Here is a 23,539-nt window from a genome sequence, read left to right on the forward strand (position 1 = left end):
AGCAAAATGTCCTGATCCAGCCGTGCCCCTGAATTTATAGTTTGGGGATACCCCTTGGCATGGTACTCTTGTTAGATGCATCAGCGGTGATGGGTTCCTTTTTCCAGCTTCAGCTGGCTCACTCACCAAGACCCTTCCTTGCTGTCATTGTGTATGTCCTTGAAACCTCCAGAATTGATTTGGGTGGGTCAACCCCTAAATTGTTCAGAAACTTCAGCTGGTACAAAGTGCCGCAGGGAGGATGCTGAAGGGCAATAGCCAGTTTTGTGAGATCTACCCCAGCTGCTGATCTATTTCTGTGGTCAACTCAGGCTGCTGATCTTAACCCTTTAAAGCCCTCAACATTTTGGGACCTGTATGCCTCAAGGACCACTGCCTTCCATATGAGCCTCCAAACCCAATTCAGTGATTGTCTGGGACTTATTAATGAGTAAGCCCCATTGGACATGAGTATCATGCCTGGTATATTGTATTCTGTTGGAAGCCACACAAAGTGGCTGGGGTGCCCCAGTCAGATGGGTGGGGTACAAGTAAGAAATTAGTAGTATTCTTACTACTACTACTACTACTACTGCTACTACTACTACTATTAGTAAATAGACATAGAATTGCAGTGTTGCATTTCTGTGCTGCTTGACTTTTTTTAATGGTGTTCTTATTCCACATCCATAGCATTTGTCTTGTTATCTCACTCTTTGCTTGCTGTGTTGCTCTTTATTTTATCTTTTTTTTTTGAAAGAAACATTTCAGAGCACCAGTAGAGAGCAGTTTTATACAACAGGCCAGACCTCTGCAGATGTGTATTTCCCCAGCTCCCCCCAGCTCTCCCCAGCTGTAGCAGAAAGAGGGCACATGACCAGCCTTTGGAGCAACTGCACCGAAACCTGCCCTCTAATTAATCCCCGATACCTTTAACACTGTGGTCTAATTTGGTAAGAAAGTTCAAAGGGATACAGTTTCACCTCTTGGCTCCTGGGCTGTAACTAGATAGCCTTATAGACAACATTGTTGAAACATGTATCTTGTGTCCATGTGTAAACTGAAGAGCGCTGCAGACCATGACCTAACTGTGAGGAACCTCCTTTGTGACAAGGGAACATGCCAACATTAAGACACTTCAGCACTACTTAAGCTTACTTCTGATCTTCACATGATGTTGCTGATGGAGGTGGTGGTGGTGTTGATGATGATGATAGTAAGAATAATAATAAAATTGGAATTTAATGTAGCATTATGTACACGGGAAATGAGGTCTGCTCATGTATTTAAACTCCCCCCTCTTTCCTTCCTCCTGTTCCTCCTGAACCTGCCCTGTGGTTCCCCTAATCTCCAGAACAGTTTTAGGGGGAGGAGAATCCCAAATGTGAGCAGAACTCATTCCATGCACACAGCAACTTAGTTGAATCCCATCCAGTGTGCCTTCTAGAATTCATACGCTTACACTAGAATAAAGCTTTGTTCTTTAGACAGCTATTCCCTAGAAAGAGTTATGTTTTGCTTGAAACTGTTTTGGGACTTCTCTATAAATGCTGTTTTATGCAGCTGTGGGTTTTTCATCTTTGCATCTCTTTCTACTGCTGTTACTCCGTACTGGTGGCTTCTTAAATGTCAGATCTGCATTACGTATGGGTAGCGTGAGTGCATCTTCTTTGCTTTTAATGTGATGTTTGCATTATGCATGATACTACTGAAGAATAACATGGAGGACAGTGAGATAAATGAACAGAGCTCTTGTTCCATCTCCTCTGTAGCATTTTAACTCTATTGGAGGTGTTGTTTTGAATCTGCCCACTGTTGGGTCAGAATGTTTGCACCCTGAAAACACAATGATGTTAAATAAAGGAGTACAGTGCATGGATGGTAAAGCAGACTTCTGAGAGGGTTTATATAGGCAAAAAACCCACTGAATTCAATGAGGCTTGCTTCTTAAGTGTGCATTGGATTGTAATCTAAATTACTGGCCATGGGAAAGAGCCTATATCACTTGATGGGGCTCATTGGGGTTCCATTAAGGCCTGTCCACAGTGCTGAAAATCACCTTTTGGAAATGAAATAATATTTTAATAAAATGTTTTGGCTGGATACTGCAAGAACCACTGGGGATTCAGAAGCTGGTATATATGTGAGAGTTATGAATGTTATTGATGTATGTCTCGCTGAAATGCTTTTGATGTTGTAAGGAATAAGTAATTTAACAGGTGCCAAAGATGTATAGTTAGGAGACATCTATTTTGTCAGTGTTCACAGTGAGCCAATTGCCACTTCTGCATTTGTAGGATTTTAAATACACAGAGCTGTGATATTGATTGGACAGATCCTCTTATGGTCATTATTGGCATTAACCCCCAATTTTCAGACATTCACCTGATATGCTTTCTCATGGGTGTCCACAGCCTTTGCATTTTAGGTGCATAAATGAAATATGAACGTATTTTATGCCCTTCAGCTGAGTTTGTGAGAGTATCTAGTTTCAGGTACCTAGGCTCGGCCAGTACTGTGCTTTCCTTGTCAGGACTTAGTCGTGGAACATTTGAAGTAAAAAGATAAAATAAAACTGCAAAACCTTGTTTCTCTTATCACTGTGTGACCAAAACCAACCCCCCCCCCCCAAACTTGGAAATAGGGGCATATTCAGTGCAAGCTTAAATATTGGTGCAAGGTACTCTTAATGGGCCCTCTCAGCCTTGAAGAGATCACGATGTAGATACCAATAATTATTTAATGGTGTCTTTAATAATGTCTTTCTTGACGCTCTGGGCAAAATGGGAATTGGGGTGGTGGTGTTTGGCAATTTGATGGTGTTGGGGAAACAATCATATCTGCTCTCACCATCCTCTTGCAACTGGTTCATAGTGTATCTATGTACATCACAGCCTTCACTCTCTCCCTCTGCTCAGAAAATCATAGTGGGGGAGTTGGGATACAGTAGGCACCCCTAGCAGAACACATTTGCCAAGTTTCCAATTCTCGGGATTCGTCGTGGGCAGTCCATGGCGCTTAAACTTCTAAGCTGGCTTTCTTGGTAGTTCTTCTGCCTTGAAACAAGTCAACTGGCAATGTAGATTTTCTTTATGCAGATGGAGCATAGTTGCCTCCAGGATAAACTCGCTGTATATTTGCTGAGCTTTTATAACTTGGACAAAAACAAAACTCATGATGTTTCACACTGGTTAATTATTACTTGGCACCCTTCATCTTCAAATACCTTTATGAATGTTCATGAATAATCACAGAAGGTGGTATTTATTATTGCCATGTAGCACATCAGACTATAAAGACATTGATTTATTTCTTTAATTTCTCTCTCCAGACTATGAATGATAATCGAGATTAGATTTGAGAGGTTGATGTCTGATCTCCCCCACCCTGTAAAAGTCTTGGCTACATAGTCTTGCTCTGTACTAGACTCCTAATGGGGTTATTTCTGGCTGGGTGAGGATAAATTTATTGTGATGGATGGAACTATAAATTATCCGTTTGCCCTCATTTACAAATTAATGGCTTGGGTCCCGAAATAAAAGTGGAAAGTCAAATTAAGTGGAGTCGGTCATCACCATGTCTGAGACCTGTTCAGCTTCTTTGCTTCTCTCCAGTTCCTATTTCATCACCTTCCTCAACAGTCCAACGTGCCTCTGCAAGTATTGCAAAGTAAGCAGACAGGACAGTTAGTTAACTAAGAGGGAAGGTTTATGATGGCAGAATTGTTCTCAGTTCTAAGGTTCTCTTAGTGAAGGAGTGATCTGGATAGCAGTGGCCTGATAATAACCAAACAAAAAGCTAGCCACACTTTGCCTTTTAAATAGTTGCTTACTAGCTTGCCCAATCGGCTGTAGGTACTAACTGTTGATGGGCAATGCAAGGAAGCAGAACATGCCACTATATTAACTGAAGTGGCTAATCTAACCGACTGAAAGGTCATTCTGTCTTTTGGACAGTAGAAATCGGTACAGCTCCAATCTTCTTATGATTTTTAAAGAGTATCATCCCACCTCACTCTCAGAGAGCTACTGAATATTTCTTGCACTGTCTGAAAGTAATACTCCCTCTTAGAGAAGTTAGACTGGCTCCTTCCTTGCTATCTGTCTGCTGGCAGGTAAAGGCCTTTCTATTCCAAAAGGGCTTTGGGGACTGATTGTTTTTGAGGACAGAGCAGGTGCTGTGATTTTTTAAAAATTGTTATTGGATTTTTAAACATTAAAGCAACACTAATTGAATTATAATAATTATTGCCTTTCCCCATGTTCTTAGCTGGTTCTGTTTCATCTGTGTAAGCTGCCTTGAGTCCCGAACTGGAAAATGGCAGGGTATAAATAAATATAATAACAATACAGTTGAAAGTTTTTCTTTTGGGCTTTATTCTGCAGAATGTGGTATGAGTAAGCGCAGTGACGCTCTGGATGATAGGTCTTCAGTTGGGCCTCCTGCTGCGCACTTTAAACAGCAGGGCTCCCACCAAAACAAACAAGCTTTTCATCATAGTAAAATGTCCTAGTGTTTTGACAGCTTTGTCTGGACATCACATTACACTGTACTGAAAATGGAAGCATTTGAGCCAATGAGAGTGCAGGGATGGTGTTCAGTTATTGACCCGGCACTTCATAGTTTACATTTTCAGTTAGGTGGATCCCCTGAACTCTTTCTGACTCAAGACATCAGATGGGCATGAAGCTTCTCTTGTCATCGCTTGATGTGCATCACACATTATGCAAATCCTTTAGCGCTTACTGGTTCCATGTTCTGCATCTTACAGAATCTCTGAGTCTTTTGAAAGTGGTACTTAATGCAGGTGGATCTCTGCTCAGCTTTATGAAAGTCAAAAACAAGTCACAAATAGTTGTCAAGGGACTGGGCCCTTCCTCAACACACCTTTAGTTGCTGGAAGATTGATACATTTTGCAGAACTGAAGGTGTGAGGAAACTTATTTAGGGTTATTTTTTCCAAACAAAAAGTATGTATATTCCACTTTTTAATCAGTCTTCAAGGTTACCAACAACAAATAGTAATCATAAAAAAGAAAGATGAAAGCGGTGAAGAATAACAGTGGCCCAGACCAGAAATTAGCTGGACTGGTCTCTGCTCTCCAACTTAGATCAGTGAATTTCCCAAAGTCACATTAAAAGAAGAATTGGGTTTTGCCATGCTCTAGAAAGCAGATGGCGATTAAGGTTGCAGTTCTAAGCCTTGTTAAATATACTAGAACTTACTTCTGACCAGGCAAGGAGGAACCCATTGATTATTTTGCCCTCTTTGGAATTGGTGTGTAACATCTCAGCTCTGTCCTTAGACATTGCTACACGAGGAGCACGCAAGTGTGAATGGGCAGCTCTTTATTCAATAAAGTATATTTCTCTATTCTCCAGACGATGTTCCATATGCAAGCTTTGGTTCAGTACAAGTGGCAACCCATGCTTGGCAGCTGTTCCTGAATTCTTCTTCCTATAGTGGGAATGTGTGGAGTTCAGTTGCAACCTGCCTTCAAGTCAAGTGCGGCTGAAGGGCAGGTTTGCTAGCTCCTGACATCTTCTGGTGCCCCAGGGTAGGTGAGGGGAAACAATGGACCTCCCTATGAACAGTTCATGATAGGTGCCAGAAATGCCACCTGTCCACATGAAATGGGTGGGGTTAGCCGCACTGTGTTTATCCTTTTTTACTACCTCAGTTAAGATGAAGCACAGGAGATGTGTATTCTTGCAGTGGGGAGCGTGAGAACACATTCTTCTGAGACAGTAAGAGAGGCACATGGGAGCTCTGAAAATACATAAGGGAGATTGGCTCTGCAGGTGCGTTTCCTGAGTTTAATTCCTCTTCTCGTCACCATCTCCTTTGGTAAGAGGCAGCCTCCCTCTTAAAGGATTGTACGAGACTGGTGGTTCATCACAGGTGATCTCAGGATGCAGGGATGGCCTCACAGGGGTGGTGCCCTGTGTTGGCAGAATGAGATGTGAGCATACACGCACCCATCCCTGTCTGTTTCACCCCTTTCTACTGCTGTCAACAAATGAGTAAGATAAAAATCTTACTAATGAAATTTCTGAGTAGGATAAGGGAGTTGTGCATGCACTGTCAGGACAATTGTCATCAGAGGCAGGCTTGAGAGGTGGAGGCAGACCACCTGTTTATCTCCTCTGTTCATTTGGCATGTATAGGAAACAATACGAACTCTCAGAATAGAGTGGGATGGTTGTTCTTTGTGTGTGTGTGAACAGCTCCTTCTGTTGTCCTGTGTGGTAGCCAACATTTCTCTAGAAATGTTTCCCCAAAGTGTAGTAAGCAGAACAGAATTCTAATTAAGGACATTGCATATTTGCACAGTCAGTTAATTATTCAGAGAATATTTTTGAAAAAGAGTTTTAATTTAAATAGCTTTTGCTGTTGGCAAATCTGTTTGCTTATGTTTGTGTGTGTGTGTGTGTGTTTAATGGTAAAATAATAATGTCTCCAGTTTAACAATAATGTCCTGGGAACCTAAAATAGAAATGTTTGTTTACAGTGTATTTATGCAGTTTGTTTATGAGAAGGTCACACTGCTCTGTAACTTGTTCTGATTGTTTCCAGATTTCTGTGTGGTAATAAATTGTATACTATGTTGAACTAAATATTTCCCCCCCTGCAATACAGAGTTGTATCCAGTTCAGCCATTTAAGCATGCCCAAATTTAGGATGCTTTGGAAAGGTTCATTTCTTTTAGCGTATTTGAAACCAAGGGCATTCAGTGTGCAAGACTGTGATAAACAGACCAATAACAGAGGAGGCGCTTCAGATGTTGCTGGACTACAACTCCCAGCATTCCCAGCAGCATGGCCAATAGGGATGCTGGGAGTTTTGGTCCTACAGCATATGGAGCCCCACAGATTCCCCGTCCTTGAAATATACCAAGAAAGCTTGCTAGCAAAGGGGTTCCCAGGTTTGCTGGTAGAGTCCTATAATCTGTGGCTGTGAGGTGTTCCCACTTGGCTTTTAATTAGAATTTCATCACTTTCCTCAGAGCTATTGTAATGACTGGTTACAGTGAAAAAAGATTTATGGGCATAAACGTAAGGCATAAAGTTCAACAGCCAAAAATTGCAATAAGGAATGTAGAGTGTAAACTCTTTTTTTCCCTTATCAGCAAGTGCAATTAAGACAGATGATTTCCATAGCAGTAAGCATCCTACAAAACCTGCCTGTTACTAATGTTAAACTTGGCTACTCTGAAAGTGCTAATCTTAAATTTCTTGATGGTCTGAACTCTTGCCCTCCACCTCTGCCCAAGAGAGCTATATTTGGTCCTAGCAGATTATTTCTTCCACAGCTTACCTTCTGCGTTTGCTGTTTTTATTTACCGTAAGTAATATTGGTCAAGAAATCAGTCAAACTTTGAAATTTTAGAGGAAGCACTTTTGATTAAACGTTATTGGGAGGGGAATGCCCCCAGAGCTAGGAGATGATAGGAGCAGAAATATGGCTGATCTGACAGATATGTTCACTATTCATGCTTGTGTATTCAGAACAATGGAACTGGCACCGGATAAAGACATGGGGAGGAAATGGAGTCTAGGATGGTGCTCATCTGACATGGCTAATGTAGTTTTAGCCTTCAGTGAATAGAACCATAATTTCCAGGTCGTGGGAAGGAACCCTTCCACTTGGTTTTGCTCTAGTCAGACTTCAACTGTAGTTCTCTGTCCGGTTCTGGGAAACACACTTGAAAAAGGATACCGGCATAATAGAATCAGTTTAGGGAAGGGCAGAGAAGGTCAGCAGTATGGAAAACAAGACTTTTGAAGGAACTGGGTATATATAGCCTGGAGAAGAGAAAACTGAGGAAAGGCGCTTTAAGAGCACTCTTCAAATAAAGGGCTGCCGATACAATAAAGGCCAAAGCCTTGTTCTTTACTGCTTCAGCAGACAGGATTAGAGCTTGCTGGCTTTAGCTGAAAGAGGTCAGACTTTGGTTGACCACCAAGAAATCTACTTGATGGTAAGAACAGTTTGGAACCAATTCCTAGTGGGTTTTCACACTGTCCCTTGCTGCAGGTCTTCGGGTGATAGCGTGCTCTGACAGTTGGGCAAGATTGTTCCCTCCGGCCTGTGTTTCCCATTTTACCCTGAATTTGTTGATTTGTCCCCAGTTGCACTCGTTGACTTGCCCAATGGAAATTACCAATATGGACGCCAGCAGGGATTGGCAAGAGAGAAGTAGGTGGCAGCATATGCCATGCTTGAGCTGTGTTCTTTCTGTCTACAAAGCTGCCCTTAAATGGAAAGCTTAAGCTTGTTTATGTAGGAAACCTACTCTTCTGTGTGTGGATGGGGAGATGGGCTGCTTGAGTATGCTGGGATTCTCCCCTGTTCTCCCTATGGGTCCATCCAGCTCAGCATTCAGTGTTTGGGGTCGGCTGATGTTTGTGTAGGGTCCAATTCCATGCTGCATTCCACGATCTGTTTCTGCCTGCGTTGAGGTACTTCCTCGTTTTCTCAAAATAATTTGTATGTCGCTAGAAGCAGTTGAGTGTGTGGCCCATGCCAAAGACTTGCAGTGTTTTGCGAGCCTTTGGTATTATATTGCATGCTCTTTCTCTCTTAAGTTAGATTAATCAAAAAGAAAAGAGAAGTAGTTTTATAGCAGTCAATTCTGAAAGCTACTAGTCAACTCTGAAATTTGCTAATCTTGTCTTCCGTCAGAAGCTAAACAACCAGTGATGCTGATTTTCTGATTTCCTTCCTTTTTTTCTGGCGCACAGTCGTAAACGGGTGAATTCATCCAATGAAATGCCAACCCAAAGCGGTCTTGGGATGGAGGGCAAGTATATGAAAATAGCCCGAAATCAGCAAAAAGTTTATACTTTAGTATTAGTATTATTATTAGTATTAAATTTAGAGATGTAACTGTGACTACATTTCTTTGAATCAGACACTTGTTCTGGGACAGTAAGGGCCAACAGTGAATGGAGATGAAATGTGATGAAGGTGGATTTGATGCTACTGCAAATTCTTTGAGTAGACAAGATCCTGATCAAAATTTTCCTAACCAAAAGTGGATGAGAAGCAGAGTGGAACTGGTCTGCTCTGGCAGCAGTAGCCTCAGGGCTTGTGGCATCCAAGATTCCAGGGGGGAAATGTGTGGCTCTTGTGTTCCTTTTCTCCTTGTTACAAAGCAATGCGTTTTGTAATTTTATATCCTGCCTGTCTTCCAACATGGAACTCAAGGTGATATTCATGGTGCTTTGAAGTGGACTCCCACCCAGACACTGGCCCAATCCAGACCTGCTTAGTTTCAGCCCCTCTGTTGCCTCATCTGCCTCCAGGCTGTACCTTGTTTGCTAATAATTATTCGCAAGGGAGCCCTTTTTCAGTGTATCTTGTGTGATTTTGGGTTGTTAAAATGTGTGTTTGTTTGTTTTCATTGTGTATCTGAGCTGTATAGAATTCAGGGGAAAGTAGGGTTTTTATTATTATTATTTAGGTAGGAATATTCTTTTATGGGAAAGGCCCAGTAATGGAGAACTGGTGAAGACATGCTTTCTAGCTCTCGCCCTCCCCCACAACAATGTTAAGTATATTTTCCTACATGCAGTAGGGGATTAGATTAGAAAATGGGAAGCGGTTCTATACTCACCCCATACTTGACAATAAGATAGAAGCACTTCAGTGTATAAGCCCCCAAAGAAAAGGTATGACATACCGGTATATAGCGCCTAAGTAATTTTTGGAACTTTGTGTAGTGAACAATTTGTGACTGTACTTCAGTGGGTGGATTTGGAAGTCATGCACCCTGCCTCAGATTTTCAGGTCTTTACAAGTGAAGAGAAGCAGTTGAAGAGAGTGTCTGTTGTTGTTTTGTTTCCTGCCAAACCTAAGACTGAAAAAATACATAGGTAAGACTGAAAAAATACAAAGGTAAAAACAAAAACAAAAAACACATACAGAAGTTTGAGAAACATGCCAGTGTGCTGATTTGCCATTTAAAAGCTGTTCTGGAAATCTGTGAACCAAACACTTTAGCAATATGATTGTTCCTCTGTCTTTGAACATAGGCCTTGTGAAGGGGTAAGTGTTTAAATTTGTACCCTGCATTTTTATTTATTAACAAAGCACCCTAAAAATGGTTTACACCACATAAAACAAGATAAAGCAACATTAAAACAACATTCGCAAGCAGAGCAATCAATAAAAGCTTCAGACCACTCAGCATTTTTTGAATGTCAGAATGCCTAAAAGTATACAAAGGAGTGGCCTGCTGAATCACCACTTGGAGGGGATTTCCACACAGAAGGTATTCTAACATTTGGGATGGAGGGATTTAAATGTGACTTTATATTTCTGCCTTCTCCTTGTTGGTATTTTCCTTTCTCAGTGTTTTCACGTGCCTTTAGGCTGTTCCAGCAAAGCCCTTTTTCATTGTACTCTGTGCTGAGATTATTGACGGCCATTGTGGAGCAGTGGTGGTTGAGGTTTCTGCGCAATATGGGAGGCAATGGGTTGGGGGGATAGAAAATGGCACCCAGTTATCCTGCTGGTGCGTGGTTGTGCTGACAGTCTCTCTTTCCACCACTGTAACCCAGCATTCAACACTCTCATTGTTGTAGGCGTATTTTGCGACAGGGAATTTCATAAACGTGAGCAGTTTCTGAGCTCTGGGCGCAGTACTGTGCCGAAGATTTCAGATTAAAATTGCCACTGTTACTCGGAAGTAAATCCCAAATGAGTTCAATTGGGCTTCCTCCCAAGTAAAATGTGCATGGATTGGGGACCTGAAAACTTTCTTTTCTTTTAACCCCAACATGTTTTGTTTAGGTTTTAGTTGCCTTGTTTAATGTACTTTTAATGTATGATGTCCTTTTAATTTGAAATATACTAGCTAGTTATTTATGATTGTTTAAGCAGTGCATGTTAAAGTGTTGTCTATCTCAGACTCTGCTTAAAATCAAAACAAATTTTGGAGTGGGATCATTGAAGGAACCCTTAAGTCTTAGGTCTGCAAACTGGACACTCAAGGTGGATGTCTCTGTCATCAGTTGTGTAGGCCTTTAATATGTGTTAATTGTGGTGCCAAAAAGATATATTTATATGAAGGAAAGGGGGTGTAGGGGGAATCCAGGGCTTGTCTGCAGAGTGGAAGGAAAGGAGGACCTTTTTCTGCCTCCCCACTTCCAGCCACTCTCTAAAGAACGAAGAAGAGATCTTCTTAAGAATATTAGGGGGTAGGGGAGGGGAAGCATGGCTTTGTTTTTTGCAGTCTTCAGATGAGAACTAGACCATGTGATAAATGAACATAAGATTTTAGCTGCAGTTTATTCGTTTTCAGCTTTGTATTCTTGTTATTTAAAAAGTGCGGCTAGATATTCCGTTGCTGCACCCATAACCTAGGTTTAAGGTGCCATTTAGCTCCTAGCTTTCATAGCTCAGTTTCTAGCACTGCTCTAACCAGTGATGCTGTTGGCATGCAGCAAAGCCAGTTACTGTTCTGGTTCAGTGTGCCAGCAAGAACCTATGCCGGGTAAACTTGCCCACATACCTCTCAGTATTTTTGGTAAATGCTCTGCGGGGAAAATAGAGGTTAGCAGTGGGCATCACTGCACAGGTTGTGCTATATAAATGTGTGAAGGAAGCATGGTTCTTGGTGCAGCTGTTAGCAGGTATAAGATGCAGAATTATCGCAGAGGAATGATGCAAAACTTCTTTTAATGAAAAAAATGGTTACCTCATTGACTCTCTTTTGCATGTCAGTACATTTGTCCTAGGGCACTTACCTGAAACATGTCAAGCTTGAAATCTGAGCCTAAGGACACAATGCTCATAGAGGAAGTTAGCAAATTATAGGCCTTGATCTGTTGGGACAAATGACATTCTGGTTTTCATTTTCTCTCCAGATCTCTCTGCATTGGGCTGCTGTTTGATCCTGAAGCTTATTTCTAATAGGCAGCAGGGACAGGTTTAATCTTTTCTCCACCTTCGGTAGCTGCTTGTAATGTGTTGCAAACCAGGAGGACCTGATAATTGCCAAATTTGTGTTATGACTAGTGCCACCTTGGCGAAAAATGTAATTCTAGGTATATCACACAGTATGAACACTAACATTGTTTAGTGGCGGAGAACCTGGTGGACAGACCATAGGGTGCAGTGGGTGCCTTGTGCAAGTATCGTTAATGAGTTTGGTTCAGAGACATTTTGATGGCCGTTCTCATAACCCACACTTCTGCCAAGCGGCTGCTTAGTGGTAGTAGGGCAGGGGGAATTTTGGAGTAGAGAAGTGGAGGGAGGGCTGCTTAACCCTCCCTGGCCACTGCTTTACCCCACCCAGGGTTGGTTTATTTCTGCTGTTTTCAGCCCACACTTTGTTAAAACCATTAACTGGGTGGGTGGGTTCTGGACCCATACATGCAAAACTGCAAGGCAAAGTGGTTGAACGCTGGAAGTCTCTGCTTCCATGACTTATGAATGCAAATATCTTATTTGCAGACATGTCAAGGATTATTATTTTTTACACATTTCAGAATATGTCATCAAAAAATATTGTTGAACAAAGACAGCATGCTCACCAGCTTTAGGTTTTCCCCACCCCCCATATTTTGCAAAACTATGTTGTGAAAGCAGGTAGTGCAAATTTGCTAAATTGTGCTCCAGACTGAATATAGCTGTTGTCTTTGCAACCCATTTTCTGCCTCTAATGTGGCCCTGCAGTACAACCCAAATTGCTTACGTGTGTATTTGAGTTGAGAGTATTGGGATGAGGCTTCATTTCAAGAACTAACATGCATTTAAGTTGGCGTTTGTGTTCAAATAGGTGCTATCATGTTCAATATTTCAGTGCCTTGATCTAGCTTGAAGGAATGTCGGCTTAAACTCATTCTTCCATGCTTCCAGAAGCAGCACCAGAAAGATCAGCTCAGCTGAAGCTGCCGTTGCTGGCTGGCTGCGTCAGGATGTTGTTTTAAAGGTTTCTGAATCAGTGAGTATGGGCTCCTTTCTCCTCACCTGCTCTTTTTGCTCCAGGGCTGTGTTAACAAATATAAAATATTCATTTGATTCTTGCTTTCTGGAAATGAAGCTCCCAAATTATTAATGTGATAAGACCAGGGGTACAGTCAAAAAAGGTAGGCCCAAGAGAGAGAAAAATTGCCTTGTAAATGTTATATATATATTCCCCAATATGTTTGTACACTAAACTTGTGTTTGTGGGATCTCTAAGGCCACATGCACATGTTAAAGGCTGGAGATCTTAATTGCAATTATTGTTTTTATGAGCTGTGAAGGAGGCTGTTTAATTACAAACTCATAAAGCATTTAGAACAGCTATCGGGGAAGTCTGTTGTTGTTGTCACCTGCCCTTCACCACATGCTCTCGGGGCAGGAACATGGGCTGAGGAGCACAGAGTCATTGAGTCGTAGACCTGGAAGGGACCCTGAAGGTCAACTACTCCAACCCCCTGCAATGCAGGATTCCTGCCCACAGCCATCTCTGCAGGTGCTCAAACCACCAACCTTCTAGTTACCAGCCAGACCCACTGACCCATAGGAATATCAACGGGTTACATTTCTGACCACAGCCTCTTACTGCCAGGAGCTCCATAAGTAAAAAATGAAATGAAATAAAAAGGTAAAGGACCCCTGGACAGTTACGTCCAGTCAAAGGTGACCATGGGGTTGTGGCGTTCATCTCGCTTTCAGGCCGAGGGAGCTGGTGTTTGTCCAGACAGCTTTCCAGGTCATGTGGCCAGCATGACTAAACCGCTTCTGGCGCAATGGGACACTGTGACAGAAACCAGAGTGCATGGAATCACTGTTTACCTTCCCGCCACAGTGGTACCTATTTATCTACTTGCACTGGCATGCTTTCGAACTGCTAGGTTGGCAGGAGCTGGGACAGAGCAACAGGAGCTCACTCTATCACGGGGATTCAAACCGTCAACCTTCCGATTGGCAAGCCCAAGAGGCTCAGTGGTTTAGACCACATCACCACCTGCATCCCATACAAGTACAGAGCCTCCCTCAAGGGGAAGGGTAGTGAAAACCTTAAACAATGTAATTTTATGATAATCTGAATAAAGTCGCCTTATTTTTGAAGAGCCTGAATTCAGATTTGGTTGCCCTCACCCAGTTTGCACTAACTTCATTGGAATATTCTGAACTAGTAAATTTTGGATATGGGGACTATTTTTGGGTGCGGATATACTGTGTGTGTGTGTGTGTGTGCGCGCGTACGTGCGCGCGCATGTGCTTGCTTGTTTGTTCCTCTTAACACTTGATTCTGGTTCAGCTACATCTCTGCTTGATCTTCTAACCATCCATGGTTGGATATGTGGCCCTCCCTCCTTCCACTTTTCAGAACCTCACGACAGTTACTGTTATGTCTGCACCAGACACTTTACCTATTGATAGTTGAAAGTGGATTTTCAGGCTGTGTTTAGTTTTGTGGAAATACCAGCACAGTTGTACCATACTCTTCTGTGTCTTAAGCTCCAAAAAAATGAAAGAGAGGAGCATTTGGAGGGAATTGGGTGCCATCCTAAACATGGCAAGAAGACCAGGCAGTGTTATATTCACACTGTTTTGTACTCTCTGTATAAGAGCTGTACTGTCTCATTATCCAGGGTCCCATTGAGCTTTCTGTACTTGGAAATAGAGTCACGTGAACTCCTGAGTTCTGGTATTCTCATGATGAAGAAATAGCAAGTGGTATTGTCCTTAACTGCCATGTTAAGTAAGTATTGTTTTGGGGAGGGGGTGGCTGTATGCCTGAGTCGCCTTCTAATTCCTCAATCTAGCATGGCTTCAATTCCAGGAATAGCCAGGCTAGCTTTCTGGTGAGGTCATGGTCCTCGAAGGATAGACCATTATGGAAACGAAGGAAGTAGCAGAAGTGAGACCCTGCGCAGGGGTCCCTGGTTGGCTGGGAGGCCTGGGGCCTTTCTATGCATGGTAGCATAAATCTGGCAGGCCCCTGACCAACACCCCTCCTGCTGGACTTGGGCCTCTGAGGCCTGGGGCAAGTGTATCTGTCTTCTCTGTACCGGCCTGGCAGAAGAAAAATGAAATGGCCACCCTCCTTCAACTCTCTGGTAGTTTGAAAGGCAAAGGCAGAGTTGGGAGTTGAGTTACGTTCACTAGAAGCTGGAAGGCTGCAGGCTGGGCAGCTGGGAGAAAAGCCACGCCTGATTTCTGCTTGAAACCAAGGCATTGGCTATGGGAGAACAAGACCCTCTTGTGGTGTTAAGATTGAATATATGTGTAAATAAACCATATATCCTAAAGACACCACAGTCTCCACCAGGCCTGTGCAGGCAGGCCTCTGAAGCCTAAGTTGGTTGCGGTCCCCCACCTGGGGCCTACCAGACTTACACTGTCATGCAAGAACTTCCCATGCCTCCCAGCCAAGAAGGAACACCTGCCCTGGGCCTCAGACAAGCTCTGCATGGGCCTGGTCTCCACTTTCCCTCATTCCCAGGAAACCGAACCCTGGGTTAGTGTCTAGAACCCCTGGAATCTTGCATCATTTGGAGACTGGGGTGACGCAGAACAGTATTAAACTGTTGTGGAATGGTCCTTCCTGGTAGCTTATATGCATGTTTTGGGATGCTCTTTTAATGTTTCTTGTTCATCATTATCATCGTTGGTTTATTTAAATACTGCTTTTTGGCCAAGGCCCTTAAACAGACTACAAAAGAAAATACAGTAAAGGTGTGCGGTAGAGTCAAATACAATAAATCAATAAAAGTTTGCATCGCTTTTGTTCTTGCAAATAATGCACTGCAACATCAATTTGCAATCAAGTAGATGATCTGATTCCTGTTTCAGATGACTGCCAGCTGCTAGAGATTTGTTGTTGTGGCTGTGTTTTTGTATTTCGCTTTCCCTCCCAGAAAACTGTGTATATCCCAGGGGTGAATGCTGCTTGTAAAAAGATCCACTTCCAAGCAGGAGGGCTGCAGCTTGTAGCCTGCCATGTTGTGACAAGCTGGAGAACTCCTTATTAGTAGGTCTCTTGGCAGGGAAAAGTTCCGGTGTTCACCTGGTAGGCTGGAAACACTGTTAGCAAGGAGAAGCACTTGGGGGAAAAGGCATTTGTCTGCTCTTCTCGCCGTGGAATTATTTGCAGCCTCGAGCTCTTCTGAGCCAGCCAGTCTGCTTGGAAGAAACTGCCGCAGTTTGCCTTAGTGTCAGCCTGGGTATCACCTTCTATCTGATGAGCAAAGTACTTTTTACGTGGCAGGAGGAATAACCATCCTTAGATCAGTCTGTGTCCAGTTGTTACCAGTTTTGCATATGTTCATCCCATCCTGTTTCCACAATTATCTGTGTAGTGGCAACAACTGATTTATGCACATACAATTGATGTGCAATTGCACACATGTGCATTGCAGCAACTCAGAAGTTGCTGGAAAGGGGGCTGTAATAGAAGGCATATTGAGGTGGAGTGGGATTATGTTTACTCCACGAACGCACACAGGGGTCAGGAACGTAAGTCCCACACAAATCGATTGTTGCCTATATATTAAAACACATATTTATGAGTTTCAACACAAAGATCACATTGAAATATGCCTTTTAACTCAATTACATGCATTTCATCATAAAATATACATTTTAATTCACCCTGGCACTTTTTTAAACCAGGTGCCGAATCGCAAAATTCAAAGAAGTGCAAAAATAGAAGAATAATTCCATCTAATCCACCCATTAGTCCATGGAACTTCTGTTTCCATCACAGTTCAGAGTAATTGAATTCCTCAAGTATTTGTACCCATGAGAAGAGCCCTGCTGAATCAGTCCAAAGGCTTTTGGGTTCAGGTTCTGGGTCTTGCTGGGAACAGAGAAGTTAAGTTCCCAGAAGCCAGTACTTGGGAACTGTCAAGTTGGTGACTTCAAGAAGTATGCATTTTGTTCTCTTTGAAACTGAGTGTTGTAGTTAATAGATAAAATGTATATTTTTACTTTCATATTTGAACTACAAAAGATACGGTGTTATCTTGACAAACTTCAGAGCCCTGCGAAATGGAAATGGGAAAATCTTTTGGAGGATATGAATAACTTGTCAGTGGTTAAGTGTGCAAGTAGAAGTACAAACCAGGTTATCAGATTAATTTGGGAACAAGGCTTTTTCTATGGTAATGCCACATCTATGGAGAGATGTCTGCTTGAGTTTGTTGTTGCTCAGGTACCAAGAGAAGGCTATCTTGTTTTCTTGGTCCTTGAAAAAAAATCTCTTCAAGGTTTAACTAATTATTATTGCTTCTGCTTTTACTTTTGGCTACTTGTTACTTTATTTATGATTGCTCTTCTAGAATATTCATGCCTCATGAAATAAGCTGCTTTGGAACACTAATGGTGGGGGGAAAACAGGACAGGAATACAAATTTGGTTAGATAAAAAGGTTGAAAACACACTTTGAAGCATGCCCCACCCTAAAAAGAAACCTGTAATTTGTTAAGGGTGTTGGGAATTGTATTTAAGTGAGGGACAAGCTATAGTTTTCAGGATTCTTTGAGGGCTGTATGTGTGTGTGTATGTCTGTAGAATATCCTTTAAAAGTATGGTGTGTATGTAGCCAAAGAGAGCACATTCATGAGCGCTTGAAAAAATGCTGCCCTTTTTAGCTCCATGAACTCCCCTTGCAACTTGTAATTAGCAGCAAGACTAGATGGTCCACTTTTTCATGGAGTAATTAGTACACTAATTGTGTTTGACTGTTTGACCATACTTGCCTGCTGTAATTGAGGTAGGACGGTGAACTCCTTCACCATGTCTGCTCTGGGTCTTAACCGATGACTATGTGATATAATGAAGCCTGCACAGACGTCAAACCAGCTAGAGTGTGTTTGACCTTTCCCAAGGCTTGGGAGAAAGGGGGGGGGACAGGAAAGAAAAAAAAAGTGAGTGGAGGTGTTGGGGAGGGAGATTTGTTGAGAAGAGAAAGACGTGGAATGATTTTTGCCTGTTTAAAATGTCAGCCAGCCCAGGCATGGAGAAAAAGTGGGAGTGAAACTGAGCACCAACACAGAATACAAGAATAAGCAAAAACATAAACAAACAGTCCTGCGTATTTCTATTTACAGGTAAGCCCCACAGATTCCAAGTGTGTACAGTGGTACCTCAGGTTACATACGCTTTAGGTTGCATACGCTTCAGGTTACAGACTCCGCTAACTCAGAAATATTACCTTGAGTTAAGAACTTTGCTTCAGGATGAGAACAGAAATCGTGCTCCGGCGGTGCAGTGGCAGCGGGAGGCCCCATTAGCTAAAGTGGTGCTTCAGGTTAAGAACAGTTTCAGGTTAAAAACAGACCTCCAGAACAAATTAAGTTCTTAACCCGAGGTACCACTGTAATCTTAAAGTTCAGGAGAATTATGGAATCTGACATCACTGGTGCGATATCCCATCAACTCCTTAGTTTTCATCTGGTGGCTTCGAGACCACAAGTGGGACACACTCTGACCTATGCTGAGTCACAGCAGTGGCATCACTTGCTCCCCCCACCCTTCCTAAGGAAAGGCATGGGGAGGGTGACTAGGGGCAAAAGGATGATTTGCTTACATACATACATTTTTATAAGTATGAAAAAGAAAAGGGAATTTCAGCAGATAGATTCTTTTTTCCTCAATACTGGAAGACAAGCTAGTTTGATGTCTTATGAGGAGGTCCATAGCTGAGTGGTTGAGCATCTGCTTTGCACACTGAAGGTTTCAAGTTCCATGTCCTGCATTTTAAGAGACCCTTCCTGAAACCTTGGAGAGCCTCTGTCAGTGGTGACAATATTGAGCTTGATGGACCAATGGCCTAGCACAGTGTCTTCCTATGTTCCAAAGCTGTACCAACATTCCATCTGCTGTGCAGCCATCCTTGGGCTTGCTGATCGTAAGGTTGGTAGTTCAAATCCACACGACGGAGTGAGCTCCCGTTGCTTTGTCCCAACTCCTGCCAACCTAGCAGTTCGAAAGCATACCAATGTGAGTAGATAAATAGGTACCATTGCAGTGGGAAGGTAAATGGCATTTCTGTGTGCTCCAGCACCAGAAGCTGTTTAGTTATGCTGGCCACATAACCTGGAAAACCTTTCTGCGGACAAACGCCAGCTCCCTCGGCCTGAAAGTAGAGATGAGCACAATACCCCATAGTCTAATTCGAATGGAGTTAACTGTCCAGGGGTCCTTTACCTTACTTGAACCACTTCACATAAACCACTTCTAGTGCTGTGCAAATAAAAGTAGTAGTGATATAGTTGAAAAATGGCTTCAGGACGGAGTTAATGGAGTATCCACTAGTGATGCTAAATCAGGACCAGTGTGAGATTAGCACTTGAAATATTTATGTGTTAAACATATGGAAAAACTCTCCTTATTTAGCTGGCCATCAGCATTGACCTTTCGCGTCCTATTTCTGCATCGCTGCTTGCCATGCATATGTTTCTCAAGTAGTAAATACAATTTTGGTGGTTTTAATTCCGGGCCTGCTCTTTATCCTTATCAAATTTCATCCAATTTATTCTTGGCTGCTGCTCTCCAATTTAGACATGCTTTTGTCCTTACCTTTGGTGAAAACAAAACAAAACTCTTCCAAATACAACAGTAACAGGAAAAGCCTGGGTACGTGCTGTGAAACTGCACCATGTCATTATTATTACAGAGGGGATTTTTTGGTCTCTGTTTTCTGTAGTTCCAGTGATGATTACAGCAAGGTACAGCAAAAAGTGAGATTCTGGGAAATGATATGGCAGCATGAATTTTGTGGTGTTCTGGGAACAGTTGCTTCCATTGCATTGCAGCGTTCCACTCCATCACAGCAATTTTTCGTTTCTGCACCCCAAATCAAATTTGCACCAAGATCGCTATATCCAAAACAATGTCAGTTGTTGCCTAACAGGAGTGAGGTAGGGGCTCAAGGACTACAGTGGGATTGCAGAGTGTGCTGTCAGATTATTTACTGTTCAAGTCCATTGCATGGCATCTGACAGGAGATCATACACAATGAAATATAATAATAATAATAATAATTTTTATTTATACCCCGCCCTCCCCAGCCAAGGCCAGGCTCAGAGCGGCTTACAAGCAATAATAAAACAAGTTGAATGATTACAACTTAAAAACAAAATTAAAATACAACATTAAAATATTGAAACATTAAAATATTAAAATGGAGCCTCATTGCAGGAGAAGGAAAAGAAAAAAGAAAAAGGGGGCGGAGGGAATCAAATTGGCTCCAATCCAAAGGCCAGGCGGAACAACTCTGTCTTACAGGCCCTGCGCAAAGAAATCAGATCCTGCAGGGCCCTGGTCTCGTGAGGCAGAGCGTTCCACCAGGCCGGAGCCAGAGTTGAAAAGGCCCTGGCTCTGGTTGAAGCCAGTCTAACTTCCTTAGGGCCTGGGACCACTAGGGTGTTGCTATTGATGGACCTTGAGGTTGGATTAGCTTGGATTACTTCTCATTGCCACATATTTTCCCATTGTAAGCATGTTGCACAGCAAAGCTGCCGGAGGCCTGATTCAGACATGCAAATACTATTGTGACTTGGTGTGTGTGTGTGTGTGTGTGTGTGTGTGTGTGTGTGTGTTGGGGGGGGGTGAGATTGAAAATTTGACCTGCCTGGAGGTTGCCCACTTGACAAAGGATGTGTGAGATGTTGCTTTCTGAGGTACCTTTGATAGCTTTCACCACCCCATCCCCAAAATGATATTTTGAAAGGATTGTGGAAGCGGCTCCATTTTAAGGGATTGCTATGCTAGTGTTGCAGGTGGCGCCCTCACTGGACTTAGGTGAAAGCCGAAAGGAAATGCAAAACTACTTGTATGCAGGATCACTAGCCATTTGAACTTACTTCTAAGCCACCTTCTCCTACAAGATGTATCAAGGTGGTGTACAGCAATGTATACAAATGCAATGGAGCATAAAATTCCATAAAACAATGCAAATTTAAATGTTGGGATATGGACGGCATCATGTTGACTCCTCTTGTGCTAAGTCAGGCTTCCTCAACCTCGGCCCTCCAGATGTTTTGAGACTACAATTCCCATCATCCCTGACCACTGGTCCTGCTAGCTAGGGATCGTGGGAGTTGTAGGCCAAAAACTTCTGGAGGTCCGAGTCTGAGGAAACCTGTACTAAGTCATGATTTAGCAACACATGGAAGGAAAAGTCTGGGCAACAGGGCTTGTCCTTCTTTTGGCACTGCTGCATGGTGGAATTTGAAAACCCTTTGGTTTCTTTTAGAACTCATCTTGTTGCATTGTCTGAATCAGACAAATTGCTGTTAGTTTTCACAATGGTTTACGAAAATAAGCCAACTTTAAACTATAGTTAATGAGCTAGCTTCCTTTCATAAATAATAGTTAAGATTGACCACTGTTTAGGGTTCAGATGTAATACTATAAACTGTGGTTAAATGGAAATGGAAGCTTCCCATTACCTTGTCGAACAAGAGAGGGAGTATGGGAGCCTGAGGCTCATCATAATGGCTTAGGGTTACATGCTTATTTATTTGTTTGTTCATCTCGCTTATGAATCACTTCCCACAATGTACCGTATTTTTCGCTCTATAGGGTGCACCTAGTTTTTTTGGGGGGAAATAAAGAAAAAATGTTTACTCCCCCCCCCCCAGCCCCAAAGAGCAAAGAAGCCAAGACAGCCAGCGGGATCCATCCTGCTGGCTGTCTTGGCTTCCTCTTTAGCCACGCACAACCTCTCCTGCCGGGAGAGGATGGATCCCGCTCACTGTCTTGGCTTCCTTTTTAGCCGCGGGGCTGGGGCAGGGGAAGCCTGAGCTTCCTCCGACCCCAGCCCCCAGAACGGGTCCTGGAGCGGCAGCGAGGTTGCGCGCAACCTCGCCTTCACTCCCGGAGCTTGCTGCTATCCGCAAGGCTTTTCCGAAGGCTTGCGGATAGCTGCCCAAAGCCCGGGGTGCGCAGCGCTGTCCCCTCTCGCTTTCCAGGCTTCAGCGAAAGCCTACATTCGCTGCATAGGATGCACACACATTTCCCCTTCATTTTTGGAGGGGGAAAAGTGCTTCCTATTGAGCGAAAAATACGGTATTTCAAAGTGATTTATAATATAAAAACGTTTGTATATAAAAACAGTTGAAATACAGTGGTTGCATTCATATTTTGTTTAGATTCAATATAATGGTGTTGCATCATGTTAGAATTCTGTATGCAAAGCCTTAGCTTCTGTTTTTACAAACGAATTTAAGTTTCTGGAGCCAACAAATGGATGTAACTGAGTCCAAGCAGAAGAAAATAAAATAACAAGAGAGCATTTGAGTGGAGAAGCAGTAGATGATGTGAAGGGACCACTTAAACAGGGTTGAAGGATATCTGCACACCACATGTTCTTAGACATCTCCAACTCCCATCAACCCCAGCTAGCTAGGTCAGAGATGATAGGAGCCTCAAACCTTTCCTCCACCTTTTCCCACTCAAAATTACTATCTTTCCCCTCTTCCCCAGTGCCGTTTGAAATGCATGTTCATGAACAAGAAAGTTGCTACTTCTGGATAGTTTTCCTCTGTCTTCTGCATTCTGCTGCTTTGATAACAATCATAGACCATAGAAATGTTTATTCAATCACCTTACACATGTGAAAAATAAGCCACATAGGAATGATAATGTCAGAATATGGCATTATTTATGGATTAATGTTTTTAGGCAATTGTGTTGTTTAGTTCAAATCCCTATTTCTGCACCTTGATAAATTATCTTAATTTTATTCTGAGGGTGCTGTGTGAGTGGTTTCTGTCACATAAAAAAAACCATATTTCCACACCAAAAGCCATATGAATTCCTCGTAATCTGCCTGCACCAAGTACTGCAGTGCCACTAGGAAGAAAAATATTTCTTAGACTTCAAGATGAACATCTTAGGTGATTAATTATTAGATTGGATGAACTAAATTATTACTTGAAAGCCTAAAACAGCTATTTTTAGGAAGGCTGTGGTAATCGTTGAAGGGAAAGAAGTTGATAATATACACCACAACCTTTTCACACAAGATCCTGTGCAATCCTTAATGCATGCAAGAGTTTAGATCATAAGAGACTGACAGAACAATCCTGCGTTATTATGACACTTAGGGGTAATAAGGGAAAGAGAGAATTCTGCTTGAATGTCTCTGTAATGTGACTAGAGGATTATTTGGATGGGCCAATGATAAGATTAAAAATAAGGCTAATTCAAGTTGGGTATACTTCTGCTGATTAACCATGGTCTTCTATACTAGAACAGTGTAGGGGCCTGGAGTCACATTTGGAAATCTAAAATTCTGGATGTCACAAAATACCCATTTCGCAAAAGAAAAACTGGTGCTGCTCAGAACCCTCCCACCCTGCAAAACATCCCAAGGGGTGAAACAACCACAACTCCTAAAACAGAAAAGTAGGCAGCACCCCCTGTAATGAATCCTCAAACCAAACCAAATAATATTATTATTTTTTAATAATTGGAGGTGCTGGTACCCAGGAGGCTGTTTGAAGATGCTGTGCCCTGGAACGTTCCCATTTCTGCAAATGGGTTGTGGACCAGACTCGTAGCAAAGGACTATCTGAGGGTAACAAATCAAAGGCTGGTTCTGGG

At 42.5% G+C, this 23,539-nt stretch overlaps 1 protein-coding gene across 2 annotated transcripts in view; it reads left to right on the top strand.

Moving 5' to 3' along the window:
• LYPD6 (LY6/PLAUR domain containing 6) overlaps positions 1 to 23,539 on the top strand; it is a 55,229-nt gene that overhangs the window by 11,721 nt on the left and 19,969 nt on the right. The window contains exon 1 of one of the 2 annotated variants that reach the window (XM_081168122.1): positions 12,850 to 12,932. The exons of the other annotated variant lie outside the window; for it this stretch is intronic. The gene's annotated coding sequence lies outside the window, so the exon portion shown is untranslated. Of the gene's footprint in view, positions 1 to 12,849; positions 12,933 to 23,539 lie in introns of those variants that run through there. 2 annotated transcript variants of the gene reach the window in all.

Source organism: Podarcis bocagei, assembly GCF_964188305.1.
Source record: "Podarcis bocagei genome assembly, chromosome: 1".
NCBI classification, from domain to species: Eukaryota; Metazoa; Chordata; class Lepidosauria; order Squamata; family Lacertidae; genus Podarcis; species Podarcis bocagei.